This window comes from Austrofundulus limnaeus, unplaced genomic scaffold (assembly GCF_001266775.1).
Source record: "Austrofundulus limnaeus strain Quisiro unplaced genomic scaffold, Austrofundulus_limnaeus-1.0 Scaffold7, whole genome shotgun sequence".
NCBI classification, from domain to species: Eukaryota; Metazoa; Chordata; class Actinopteri; order Cyprinodontiformes; family Rivulidae; genus Austrofundulus; species Austrofundulus limnaeus.
Genome location: NW_013952409.1, coordinates 5,876,640 through 5,890,923, shown reverse-complemented (window position 1 = coordinate 5,890,923; position 14,284 = coordinate 5,876,640). Strand labels below are relative to the sequence as shown.

Genomic DNA, 14,284 nt, shown 5'->3' with positions numbered 1-14,284 from the left:
TAAAAATAGATTAGTAGAGTCGATTGCAACTTGGGAGAACTTATGCTGATGTTCAGATTTTGGCGCTTTGATGAATCCAGCTTGGAACGCATCCATGAGAAGTTTAGCAAAAAAAAAAAAATGATTCACAATAAAGAAAAAGGGTAAAAATATTTTTATGGGATTCAGTGCAGACGTACAAACACCACCTGTGATCATCTTTCTGTTTTACCCCTCTTTGTATTTAAAAATGTGAGTGCAAAGAGCCCACTCAAACTCAGAATTACTGAAARAGTGCAAATGAGTGGAACGACTGCATATAACCCCCAATGACTTGTGMAAATGTTCAAACATTTTAAAACCGTATTAACCAAGTATGAAATCACTGGACTTGTGCTAATGAACAGCTATTAGCAGAATTCTCAGTAAAAACGGCACAGGCCAGATCAATTTGGAGTCGTTTATTTTACACGCCGAAGGCTTTGTGTTTAATCCACTGCCAAAGCTGCTGCACCCTCTGCTTGTTGCAGATTTTCAGCTGCTTGTATGTCTGTGGGCTATTCAGCAGGCTAACAACAGGCYCAGTTGTGTTGTGAAAGTTATCCCCATGAAAATAACAAACTCATCAAGCATACAAAAGGCACAAGAGGAAATCAGTTTAGCATTTGTTTTTATCCCTTTTTCCCCCACTTAACTCTAGCTGCTAGATTTTGAAACAGCACATTAAAAGAAAGTTTCTATTGTCTTTGGGTGGAAACAGACTCACTGATTTAAATCATTAAAATGAAACATTAGGTATCTCAAAGTTGCATAGAACAAGAGAGAAGAAGATAAAAGTGGTCTTGGACTTTTTTTAATTTTATTTATTTTTTTTGCWGACAGGGCCGATGCTTATGTGGAAACCAGCTGAAAACGTCTGAGCACCACCACAGATCTCAAGCTGCTAAGTCAATCTAAAAGTCAAACGCAGGCACTCATCGCTGTTATTAAAGAAAAGTTCCCCTGCTGGGAGTACTTCAGTCTTCTTCATCTATAATGCATTTTACACACCTCTTTGCACGAGTCTTCCTCACAAATCACACAGYTGCGGCCATCGCGGCGCGCAGCAGATATTTCGCAAATATATCCGGTGGGAAAACTGTAAAAGAGGAGACGGGGCTCATCAAGGTGTTGGGCAGCGGAGTGCGGATACCGCACCGAGTCTGGACTGAAGCCACTGAACAGGTAAAGGCAATAAATCAGCGCCCAGTCACACCAGAGCAGACAGCTGCTGCCACGTTACCAGGTATCCCCTCACAGCTGCTTACAGCTTCACCTGAACACACGACTGCAGACATCAGCCTCATTCACACCAACACACGGGGTTAGTCCGGTCAACAAAGGTCCCGCGCCATCCACTGGGCCTGAACACACAAAAAACATGTATTTATGGACCTAAAGCAAACGTCACGGGCATTGTAGTTTTGATTTACGCCGGCCCCGTAGCCAGTTTGTGATGTATTGCAGAGGTACTGTGTTTTACATTGTGATAAATGTTCTCAGGCGAAGGACCAGATAAATTGTAAAGGCACCTTAGGGGGTGCTATATGCTAGGTGCTATGCCTCAAAGGTTGCCAAGAACAAGCCCAACTATTATTTATAGAAGCATCAAGCCATTGAGGGCCATTCTTTTGTCAAAGCATTGGGCACACATCATTCAAAAAAAATAAGGAGCTAAAAATATTTATGGAAAATTATATTTATGCTCAAATTTATAGAGAAAACATAATTTTGCAGTTTTGCACAGGGACTTGTTTTAACTGAATAAATAAACAACAATACTGTACACGTAACTTGACAGTTTTCTTGTTCGTCTTTTTGCAGCTTTAAATTTCTGTCACACTTTTTTTCCCCTTCTACAGCCTGCTTTTCATCTCGCCTTTTTGTGGGGACATAAACACAAACAAATACATTGGTATGCATGATGCTTCAACCGCTCACAGGAGGTGTTGGAAGAACACTGGTGTTGTTGTTGCCTGGAGAGATAAAGGTGTCGCTGCATTACGAATATAAATGAATATAGGTGCAACACTGACTTCGCTGCACAGAAATCACAGTTACAGTGAGGACGCAGTCAGCTGTAAACACTGSCTTTATGCAAAACATATGCTCAGGTAATACAGAATAACGACTGCTGCACTGTTACGACTAAAATCATTATCAGGATTTCATTACAAGTAATATCTCAGATGTTCATCATTAAGTAACTTAAAATGTCTTTGACAAGGACATAATTTAAATAAAAAAGTTAAAAAAAACATTTAGGAAACTAGGCATAATACACATGTTTTTATTTTGTAACTTAAAGTGTGTCTAAAAAATAAAAGCATGCAGCTGCAGCTGCTCACAAGATCACTAGTTTAAATCAGGAATAAAAGTGTTGGATCTTGTTTGACTGAAGTTCGGTCCGGTTCGCATACATTTCAACCTCTTTGGATGTTTACCTGTATAAAGAGCCCTAAAAATCCATAAATTTTGCAAAAAGTCTGTACAACTCGCACCCCGGGGGGGGTCAGCTGCGGACATGAAAGCGTCTGCTGAAGGAAAGGAGAGAGAAAAAAAGTAACTCATTTCTAGCAGCAGATCAGGTTGGAAGATGGCTGTTTGATGTTATTTATTGTTTTTTAAATCATCTTATAGGCTCTGACATGTTAGATAAACTTGAAAATGAGGTTTTTAAAATATCCTTAAGATTTGAAAAAATCCGTGAGATTGCTCTATATGTCCTTCTACCTGCAAAATGAAGTAAAATCCTCATAACTTACAGACAATCTGTACAAGTTGACATGTGTGGGTTCGGGCTGAAGCTGCCCCGCTGCCTTTCTTTCTTCTCCTCCCCGGAGCAGTACCACTGCTCTACCCATATGAGCAGCAAAAACACGTTTTTAGACCAAATATTACAGATTTGAACAAATACGCACAAAAACATCAAAATTAGCACAGCAACAGTACTATATAACATTTTAGACACATTCTAGACAGTTTATCAGCTAAAAAAAAGTTAATTTGGGGGTAAGTTACTCTTTAACTGGCATATTTTATTTTGAATTTGGCTCAGCCAAAGTGAAACAGGAAGTGACATCAAAGGGGAACTATTATAGAGGTGGAGCTCTGACTCTTCTTCATTTGTCTCTAATAAAGACTCAAACTAATGAATAGAAACATCAAATTATTCATTATAGTCTGTGTTGTTAGTCTTTGTAGCAGCYCTTTATTTACATGCTGTCATTTGACTTTGACATCACTTCCTGTTACTGTACATGCAAATAACTCAACTGTTCATCTCAGCAGGGTGATTTCCAATTCATGATTTGTATTTTTCAAAAAGTGCATTTACAGTTATTACAAAAATTTTATGTCACAGGCACTTTAATGCAACGTAACTGCTTCACTAACTTTTCATCTTGCATTTTTTGCATCAAAACTTTTGCACATGTAAAAGACCTTTTGCCTTCAGGGTAGATTTAATTAGACATTGTCGATGCTCAAGCGYGCATCTTTGCTGACTTCAGCACTGTAGTCGATGGCATCTGTGCTGACAGCACAGTGAAGAACTCCATGATTACAGAACCGTGAGCTGTTATTTGAATAAAGTTCTTTAAAATGGAACTGCCACATGGCATTAAATTAAATACAAAATATAAATAAGGGGTAATAATAAACAGTATTGTTTTTTTCCCCTATAAATGGTAATTATTACGGAGAAAAAACTTTGTCTAACACAAACTTTGGGTCAGACACTTATTTAAAGCGGTGTCTCTTTTTTTTAGCTTGATTTGTTTTAGCTGTTTTTTATGAGCTGAGCTTCCATTTAAATTGTGTAAAGCAAAACTTGTGATATGGAAAAACTTGAATTGTGCCCGGCTTCTTGTAGTCTGGTTGTGTGGTGGAAGTCTTATGGAAAAGGGAARGATAACTGCGCTTCTAGTTTAATTCCCTAACATAATCCTCTTACAGTTTGGATTGCTAGATGATCTTCAGACAAAGAAAGCTTTGCAAGCGACATGTCAAACCCTCCACATCTAATCCACACCACTCCATCTCTTTCTTCTGTAACGATCACAACAGAAATAGTAGAACTAATGGAAAATAATACATACTGTAACCCAAGTATGTGCTAATACCGTAGCAGGAAACATGAAGTGACCAGAGATGCTTACTTTCCTTAACCCCAAAGCATAATCTGCCTATTCATAGACCTTTCAACACCAGAGATCTGTGGCGTTGAAAGGGCCTGACAAACACCTATGAGTGGGGATTAGGAAGGAGTCTCGTTGTGTGGGCCTAAATCTGTCATCACAGAGAGTCAGCAACATCTCAAATGTGCTGATGTAAAGTGATTTTCTTAAATGATGAACTCCCCTTGGCTAAAAATCCTGTCTGTCAGGTATGTTTTCACCCCTTTTTGCTTTATGTTTCAAAAATAAAAGTGTCATACTATAGGGTCTAATGTTCCTGATAATACATTTTCTCAGCATGTTTTACACAGGAATCTGAGCGCAGTATTCTGTTTTATAAAATCCATACAATCCAATGACAATCCCCAAGGTTATCCTGACAAATCTGGACAAAAGCTACAATTTAGACGCATAAAAATATTACACAGTGACAATCTCTGTWGCTGCCATTGAAAGGAAACACTATTAAAGAAAGACGGATACATTACAGCTCATCTGGTCCTTTCAAAACCTCATCTAAACAAGAAAGAAAACCTTTAGTTATTGTTTCCGTGGCATGAACAGATAAATTGTCTGAACCTGGGGATGAAACTATTTTTTTGGTGAAAGAAGGAAGATGAACTGGTCCCATCCCCGTGGAGACACAAGAAAAGCTTTTAAGCAGTAATTGTTCTTTTTAAATTAAAAAAAAAGGAAAACAAAATGAAAACTGTTGAAGTTTTGTTTATACTCCAGCGCAGAATCATACAATCTTTGTCAGTTGTGTATTTGATTCCTACACAAAAGAAATAGAAAATGCAAACAAAAATTTTTACTATGAATCATCATTTGGCTTGATTATATAGAAATGTAAGTAGAAGCAGAAAGCTGTCTGCACCTCACAGCAGCTGTCCCATTCTCAGCGCCAACTGAGTCGGGCTGGGAAGCTGTTCTGGGTTCAACTTCCGGGTCCACATAACACGTCTATTCATTCAGTACAGAGTAGGAATGTAACGATTAATCAAGTATCGATTAATAATTTAATATAACTGCTTAAAATGTGAATCAAATCATAAACATTTATTTAATTATTGTAAAACAGTGAGTTATGTCTTTAAGAAAAAATCAGGTTGATGTTTTTGGTCACAAAAAAGGATTTGTGACAAAGTTTTTATTTGATTTTATATTTTATATTCTGTTGCTAAGACAACAGACAGTTACAGTTTAACACAAGGACAAAAATTATGATTTTAAAAGAAAAGACTTCGGTTTTAAAATGGCTACAATAATTTTAATGAAAAAATGAACTTAAATGGAATGTAGTCTTTATTTGCCATTACTGCACTTTTTTTCACAATACCCACTACGTCTAATTGAACTTGCACACTAGGAACCAACTACTTTGCTCAAATAAGCAAAAACTGATTAAAACAATTATGACTGGATGTAAATATTCGCACACATTTATTATCGATGTTCTTGCATGAGTGCTGCTTTGGAAACATTAAAATGAGCTCTTTAGGCTCATGCAGATTGCTGCACTTTTGTTGTTTTTGTTAGTTTTTTTTTTTGGCCAGCTAGATGTAAATAAAACCATTTTACAACAACCAGGTCAGGTTCCTCATCCATTGGTTTGATGGTAAAAGGTTGCCTCTGATCTGTGTTGATCCTTGGCATTAGTACAGACAATGTTCCACCACATCTCTAATAACAACAACAGCCCATCTGTCTGCATGGGCTTTATGCAGACCTCGTGGATTCAGAGCAGGATGGCTCCAAATCTATTACCCCCCACCTCACACATATGCACACACATACACAACTACACTCCCATACAGAAACACAAAAACAGCTCTAAACCAGTAAGAATTTAATCCAGCCATGGATATCAAAAAATACATAATCTGTAATTTAAAAGATTTTCAGCATATCAAATCATAACTGTGTCAACATTTTTCTCCAGGATGGAATTATATGAAAAGAATAAATAAGATAATGTCCAAAAGGGATAAAGGTGAATGTACAATAAGTGTTATAGGTAAGAAAACAACAAATAAGGGTTTTGGTACAGATTACGACAATCTTGTGTAATGGGAGGTAAAAGAGGGCACCGCTTCAGAAAAAAATWATAAAAAAAATATCCCGGCTCATTGGTTTGAAATCTCCTATTAATCCTTACTCACCCTTCCAGCCATGCCCATTAAACACCACTTTGCATCACATTCGCTCAGAAAATCCACTGCAGCTCTTCACCCGCTGCCCTATCACCTCARAAGGCTCCTCCTCTACAAACAAACACAGAGTCAAAGGAACGTATTATACGCTGGATGGCAAAAGCTTTAAAGAAACTTTGAATATGACAAAAAAAAAAAGATTGCTCGAGTAGATTAAAACATTTCACAACAACTGTCTCCAAATTGTCTCCACTGGGACTGGTGAATACCGATTTATTAAAGCCGGYGAAAACACAGTGTGTGTGCTGAAAAACAGGTTGCAGTCTAATGGATTGAGATGTTTTCWTTCAAAGGATTSGTAGACTTTTTAAGTCTTCCCTTCTTACCCATTTCCCTGATTTGCAGCACTGTGTTTTATAGCCTTGATAGGCCTTTCCTTTACAGAAATGATGCTATACCGACTGTGTCTAATTGGGTCCTGTTTACCATCTTGAAGTAGCCAGACTCTTAAATGCGACAGTCTATGCCTTGAGATGGATCTTTTGGTTTAAAAGATGTGGAAGACATGCTTAATCAAGTACAAATATTACATTTGCACACTTAAAAATTCAAATCATCTAATTTCAAGCACCTGCTTTAGTTATTTTTTTTAAATACAAATGAACTGCGAAATACTGCCTGAAGACATTCCTAGACTGAGATCTATTAATCCTAGAAAAAATGCTACAAATGAATAATGGCCTTCCACTCTCTCTATGTATTCGTTTTACCCACAAGGACATTTTAAAATCAATCGCAATTTAAAACGTTATGACGGTAAAGCGTTTCAGTCACAATAAAGGAGGAAAAAGCTTTTATTTAACACTAATTTATTCCACACTGTCTTTCTCTCCGTATTAAAGACAGGCTTAAAGAAAGTCTGTATTAGATGATGCAATGTGCTCTTCACAGTAATGCTGATGTACGTTTCGTTCCCTAARGCATGACAAAACGTCTTGCAAAATGTGTTTTAACATCTTCATCTTGTCTTTAGTTGATATCATGAGTTATTTTTAATTCAGTAACCCTGAAGTGCAAAATCTGTTATCTTCAAAAGTACATGTAACCTTTTGTTATCAGTCTCTTCCCTGCAAAACGTCTGCACCTGGCAGTCTCTTGCAGACAACATACAGCACATTCTTCATGTCAGATAATTAGACTATTAGCTATAACAACAGGAGCATGACACTACAAGATGAAATGCAAACTGAAGAAGGTGGAAARAGGAAATGCAGCTTGCATGCAAATACAGTATATCCAGAAAGGCCACACATCCAGTTTTTATTTGAATTCCATTAAGAAGGGATGCATACAGTTGCATTTCATTGAGTTACTGAATGCAACCTCATCTATCACAGACTAAACATAAGAAGTAGAAAACAATGGTTCATGCAAAAACCCTTTAATTTCCCCCAAACAGCCTTATTGAGTCTGTGAATAAGATCAAATGTTGAAAAGTACAAACTATGGTTCAAAACAGCAATAAATGGATTTTTCTTTTACATTTTTTTCATAATAGAAAACATTTCATAAACAATCGATTAACATATTTTTTTTTTTATGTTTTAGGACAACTTGTGGAGGTGGCATGGTGGGGCAGTGATTGTAYCGGTCACCCCTCAGCAAGAAGGTCACAGGTTTGTCTCCTGGACTGGGGTCTTTCTTCTGGGAAATGTATAAAAGAACTGCATTGAGAGAAAGGAGAAAATGAGTGCAACAGCTCAAGAGAAAATGGTGGATAAAAGAGGAAAGGTCACATCACCAGTTTGACAGAAATAATCATTTAAAATAAGGACCAGGAGAAAAAAAATGGCAAAGTAAAGCAAAAAACTGATCAATAGATAAATATGAAATGCTTACATTGTGGTACAGTTTTTAGTCATATCACCCAGCCCTGCTCCCAGTAATTACGGTAGTAGGTTTTTAAGTAACCAACTCTGTTGATTGATTGCTTTATGTCATCTTTAAAGAACCATCAAACTTTRAGTTTAGTTGTTCAGAATTTTGCCATTGTTAAGCACTGATATGTGTTAAAATTGGGGGAATTTTGCTGCATGTCAACGAGTACTAAAGCACCACAAACCATTGCTGAAAGGATGGACACGTTGACTGGTTTTCTTTGAATTAAAAGTTTTCATCACCATCACAGTGATGTGATCCGATCTAAGCAGATACATCTGCTCACAGTTGTCACAGTGACAGTGACGGGGATTTCACYCGACAGGATACTCATTGCGCTTCTCATTGCTGAGCAATATACCCAAAGACACACTGCAAAAATAATTAAAATGTAAATGTAGGTGAACTCAGGTCTTTTTTTTTTGTAAATTGTCCTCTCAGACAGATACCTGATGAATGTTTCACAGTAAAACCATTCATTTGTCACAGTTTAGTTGCTGAATGTTCCAAAGCTGRATTAATTTTTCTTTACAAATGATGCAAGTGTTGACCCTTCGGTTGATGAAAAATGGGCGATGCAGCACAAAATTAATAACTTTTTTTTGCCTCGACTTAAACAGCTTTTTTTTTATTTTCTGTGAAACACAGAGAACAAATGGTGTTTAAATGGCATTGGCTGAGAATTAATACATTGACAGTTAAATTGACAATAAGTTAGGCAGGCGAAACTGGCACTAGGRAAAAAGGATGATCATGCAACGAGCTTTAACACCGTTTCATTAACAGGATTTTAGAAGAGTCTACAGTGACRAAAATAAAATATACCTTTTTAGTTTTGAGAGCTTTTTTACGTTTACCACCAAAGCCCAAACACAAAAGGCTCATTGTCAGTGCACAAACAAGTCATTTATTCACTAGCAGGGACAAAAAGGTAACAAACAAATACAGATGAGCCTCTGTTCATCCATTATCACCACTATTGCTTCATGGGTCTCAAAGGCGCCCACAGTCTTAGATTGATGTCATGAAACGTTTCAACTAAAGCTACACAGAGAGCCATCAGCGTGTTAAATGTGCGGTGGGAACAGATTTAGAAGATTTAAAGTAATGGAATAATCACTGTGAAGGAGCACGGCAGAGGAGAGTCATGCTCCGCTTGCTGTGGCGACCTTGAATTTTATCAATATAAACACCCATGTCTAGCTTAAAGAAAAGAAATAATGTGAGTAAAAACCAGACYGATAAACAAACAGAAGTTAAACAAAAAATCAATAGGATGGAAAAAAAAATGAACACTTATGCTTATATGTGTCTACTTTAATCTTTGAAGGTGTTTTCCAGTCATTATAGGAATAAACATATAGCCCACATTCAATGAATTTATTGTTTGTTTAAGTGGCAAAGTGAATTCTACATGACTGCTGTGTTTGTCATTTACTTGATGTAAATGTGTGCTGTCGGGAGAGTGAGTTGATTGGGCTGTAAGGTGTGGAGCAAGCTGCTAAAAGAGACAGAGACAAAGTAGGAAAGGGGGATAAAAATGTGGGTGGTCACGGAGGTGAAAAGGTCTGGAAATCTGTTTGTCTTAATCAACAGAGCCTGGAGAAGTGAACACAGGGCAGCTCTGACAATCACAAGGGAGAGCACAGACTAAAAAAAATGCTGACATACAGATACCATTTCTTTTCCAACTTTTGTTTTCACTATTTCAGCTTGTTTTCAATCTTTTATTATCAGTCTTCCACCACTGCCTGTTTTTTTCTCTCCCTCACAGTTTCTGAGAGGGATTTGTGATCTAAGATCAGCTGCAAAGCCCTTCCTTCTGACTGACAGAAGATACGTTCTGTCCTTTGGGCTGCGGTCGGAATGGCTGCAGATCAATACCTGCTCTGGCTGCCTGTCAGCATTTACCCAAGGACCCACACCTCTGCTCACATCCTACATGCACAGACATCCACGTGCGAGGCCAGCATCAAAGCCTATCCGAGGTGGGCGCCATTTACCAGAAGTGGACCGGGGTGTTTGCAACGCAGCAGGAGGGAGCATTCCCGGGATAGTTCCACTTAAGAGAAGCAGGATGACTGCTGGATGACGGCGCTTRGGAAATCTACTCACAGATTCCAGTGGCCCCACTGGGGAGTTATATTAGGCAGTTTGGACAAAGAGGCTGACTTAACACAGCAACAAGCAGAAGAAACAATCAAAAGAGCAGAGGCTGTTTGCCTGGTCATTTCTGTCTGAAACCTTATTGCCCTATGAAAAGTCATTATTGCAGGGTTACATTAGGGCTGGGTGTCACCTGGGGATTCAATATGATTTTCTATACAGAGCTCAACATGATACGATTCTTGATATACTGCAGCTTGATTCAATAGATATTATTTTGTACTTATTGCTCAATGCCACTGACTCAAAACAAGCAAAATATTATAAAATTCTATTATATATTTAAAATTATTTAAAAAATGTGTCCAAATGTCTGCTTTTAAGGACAAAGGCACTTCCAGAATACGTGGGCCATTTCACATCACATAAGCTATACTGCCCCCTAAGGGTTGGAGGAGGTGTCTCAATATTACAAGAAAGAAAACTGATATACTTCTTTTAAAAATATCAATTTATCCAACAGAGGAAGTCAACCTAATTTCTTCCTCTGCACCCACCACAGCTGCAGAGTAGGGATGGGAAATCGTCTCTATTTTCAGATCATAAATCATTGTCACTAGCTATRGCCGATAAACGATACAATCGGCTGATAAGGCATGCGCAGTTACGTTGTTAAAAGAAAAAAGAAAAAAAGAAAGCAGGTCCGCTTATTATAAACCACGGCTTCTTTTTTTCTAAAGTCGCTTGTAAATTCCGTGCTATTCAGCGTTCGTGTTCGCACATACCCAATGCGGAAAAAAAGTCAGACACTCGTCACTCGATCCACAAACTGGTCCAGGATTAAGCTCAAAAGTTTTTATCAGTCAGATTTCACCGTGAAAATAGTCTGTTTTATCCCCTTTTATGAGGTTTTGGCTGTTTGACTATCTTTATAAATCGCTGCTTCCTGGTAGTCGGCGTTCAAACGAGTCACTTTTTTCTCTCTTTTTTTAAGCGAGTGGTTGAAGCAAATGCAGCGTCTGAGTGCTTTTAGCACAAACAAACACTCCCACAAACTTCTGACCAATCWCACCTTATGGTTCATACGAGTTCATATGTGGAGAGGGGTGAAAAGTTCGACCCGCGGGCTGATGTGTGAAATTCAGTTCCCCTGTGAAAATCTGTTCCCCCTAGTGGTTAACCTTAGAGGGAATCACTGGTCCAGGCATAACGTCAGACCAATCCTAAATGGTTAATATGAGGGAGGTGCTCCCAACACAGGGGGAACAGATTTGCACAGGGGAACTGAATTTTGTACAACACTGGCACACTTCAAACACATGCACCAGAGCCCAGAGTGACYGGGATGAGCAGGGGTGAGGGAATGCGCTCCGGTCTGGTTCGAAACTGGTTAAAGTTTTTTGTTCAAATGTATGATTGTCATGGATTATTCGTTTTGTAACTAAACATAATAATATAGCACTATTTGGGTCACTTGGGGCACATCAAAGCAAGAAGATGACGAGAAGAGAGATGTACATGTTGGCTCTGACTCCGAGAAAAAAAAAAAAACAAGAGACGCAGCACTGTTATTTTATTCCCTCATTTGCACAGATCACAATGACGATGATTAAAACATTTTAATTTACAGAGAAGGGCGCATTTAAAATTTATTTTACATCCCTGGCATGACATTTAATTAATTAATAAAGATCGCCCTTAAAAAAAATGCATTCCAACCCTTCAATCGCCGAAAGACGATTGAATCAAAAATCACGCCATCCGTACTGCAGAGACGACCATCGAGACCCCACTATTAGGAAATCAAGGGATTTGAAATCCATTTATTCATTATCTTTTACACGCTTCTTCCTTTCAGGGTCACGGGGGYCACAGGAGTCCATATCCAGCAGTCACGGCGAAGGGRGGGGTACACCTTGGACAGGTTGCAAATCCATCACAGGGACACATCAAGAGAAACAAGACAAACAACTGTTCYCTCTCACTCACACCTAGGGACAAATTAAAGTTACTGATTCACCTAACAGTCATGTTTTTGGTCTGTGGCAGGACACCCGAGTATCRGGAGAAAACCCACGCATGCACAGAGAGAACATGCAAACTCTACCCAGAAAGGTTCCCGGCCGAGATTCGATCCAACAACCTTCTTGCTGGGAGGCAACAACTGAGCCACAGTACCAGCTTGGTGGAGTTTAAAATCACAAAGATGAAAAGGTTCATTTCATTTGGCCATTTCTTGAACTTCATTGTCGATTCTGTGCAAAAACGTCAGCTATAAACTCCAACYTCAGGCACCAGTCAAGTTCATAGCTGGAACAATTGCTCTCTTGACAGAAAAAATAAACATTAAATCTCCCTCTTCACGTCATTCCCATGAGCTTTATTAAACTGCAATGAAATGCCAATGTCCTGCGTTATTGTCAAACTGCAAACMAAAGCAGTTTGTATTCATATTTTCTTTCATTAATATTCATTTGAAAAAGACAGTCATCACATTGCCATACTGTGAAAAACAATTTGTTATAGGGACACACAAAAGCACACATGAACCCAGTTTTACATAAATATAGTGAATAATAATGTCACATTATTTATTTTGACAATAAAGAATGTTGTTGAGGAACCAATTTCATGTCAAATTGAAGCTCTGTGACCCACTCTGAATAACTCATCCTTCCAAAATATGCAGTGCGTCCCTGCACACATTTATTTTCTAAACCAAACCAGTGTGAGCTGACCTATGCAAATAAAAGTGTCCAACAGTGAGCATGCATTGCTTTCCTTCCAGTGTGTGTTGCGTCACTTCTCCTTGCCACATACACAAAAATGAGAGATGTATAAATTATACAACTACAGATTTGACAGTCAGTAACATTGACACTTTACACTCAACTTGTCTGCTGTTTCCCTTTTCTCAAGCAGGTTGTAATTTATTGTCTCCCACTGCCATCACAGAACGAATCAATGGCCAATTAAAGGCAGCCATACAAGGTCTCAGTTGGCCACCAGTGCATGTGGCATTGTTTAGATGGGGAAATAAATATGTAAATGGTTCACTGGCAGGATAACATTACGTGTCTTTCAGCAAGTGCAAGTCACACACACACTTAAACAAACACACACACACTCACACAAGTACAATGTCCTCATGAACTAAGCTGCAGACCCACAAGCAGCCACAGAGCAGCTTGTAAGCCAAGCGGGAGGATTGCAGGACATGCCATTGTCTACCAATACGACTCAATCATCCTATGGGTGGAGTGCAGATGTAGCATTTATGCTTCAATAACTACAATCCAGATACCAAGCAGCACATCCTTAACTAAACAACACCAGTTCTGTTGTGTTTCTGACTAACTGGACATTTAATGAGGCTGACCACCATCACGTCCTCCCTGTTTCTGTCTGGTGCAAAGAAACTATCGATCTTGTCAACCTAAAAAGAAAAATGTACAACAGGCACACAGTTGATTAAAGAGGTGTTGATACAGAAAATAACATCTCTTAACAACAATAAAAGCAAAAGAGAGAGAAGAAGGTTTATTTAGCAGAAGATATCAAAGCCAAAGCAGGAGTGCAAAAACCAACAAGTGAGAGCGTGCTGTTTACCTGTGGACAGCAGTGRGAACGTGGCAGACACACAGGTTGTTGCTGTGAATTACATGATCCTGAGCAGATTTGTGAAGTCTGATGTTTTTATAGAGAAAAAGAAAACTTTGTACAAATCCAAGTAATTCTAGCACATWTTACAACAGAAGAAAAATGTTGTCAAAATCTGAAGTTTTACTGCTAAAACAGATTTTAGGATCAACGGGCCTCATGCAAGAACATGTTCGTATTCTTATCCTAAATTTCTCTTACTTTTGTTCGTACGAAGGGTTCGTACGAACA

The 14,284-nt window shown here is 38.4% G+C and overlaps 1 long non-coding RNA gene across 2 annotated transcripts in view; it reads right to left on the bottom strand.

Annotated features, from left to right (window-relative positions):
* Positions 1-1,259: 1,259 nt before the first annotated feature.
* The window catches only part of LOC106537250 (uncharacterized), a 46,129-nt gene continuing 33,104 nt past the window's right edge, over positions 1,260-14,284 (bottom strand). The window contains exon 3 of one of the 2 annotated variants that reach the window (XR_001312626.1): positions 1,260-1,382. This is a non-coding gene — a long non-coding RNA (uncharacterized LOC106537250). Of the gene's footprint in view, positions 1,383-6,197; positions 6,461-14,284 lie in introns of those variants that run through there. The other variant, XR_001312625.1, reaches the window with a different exon arrangement.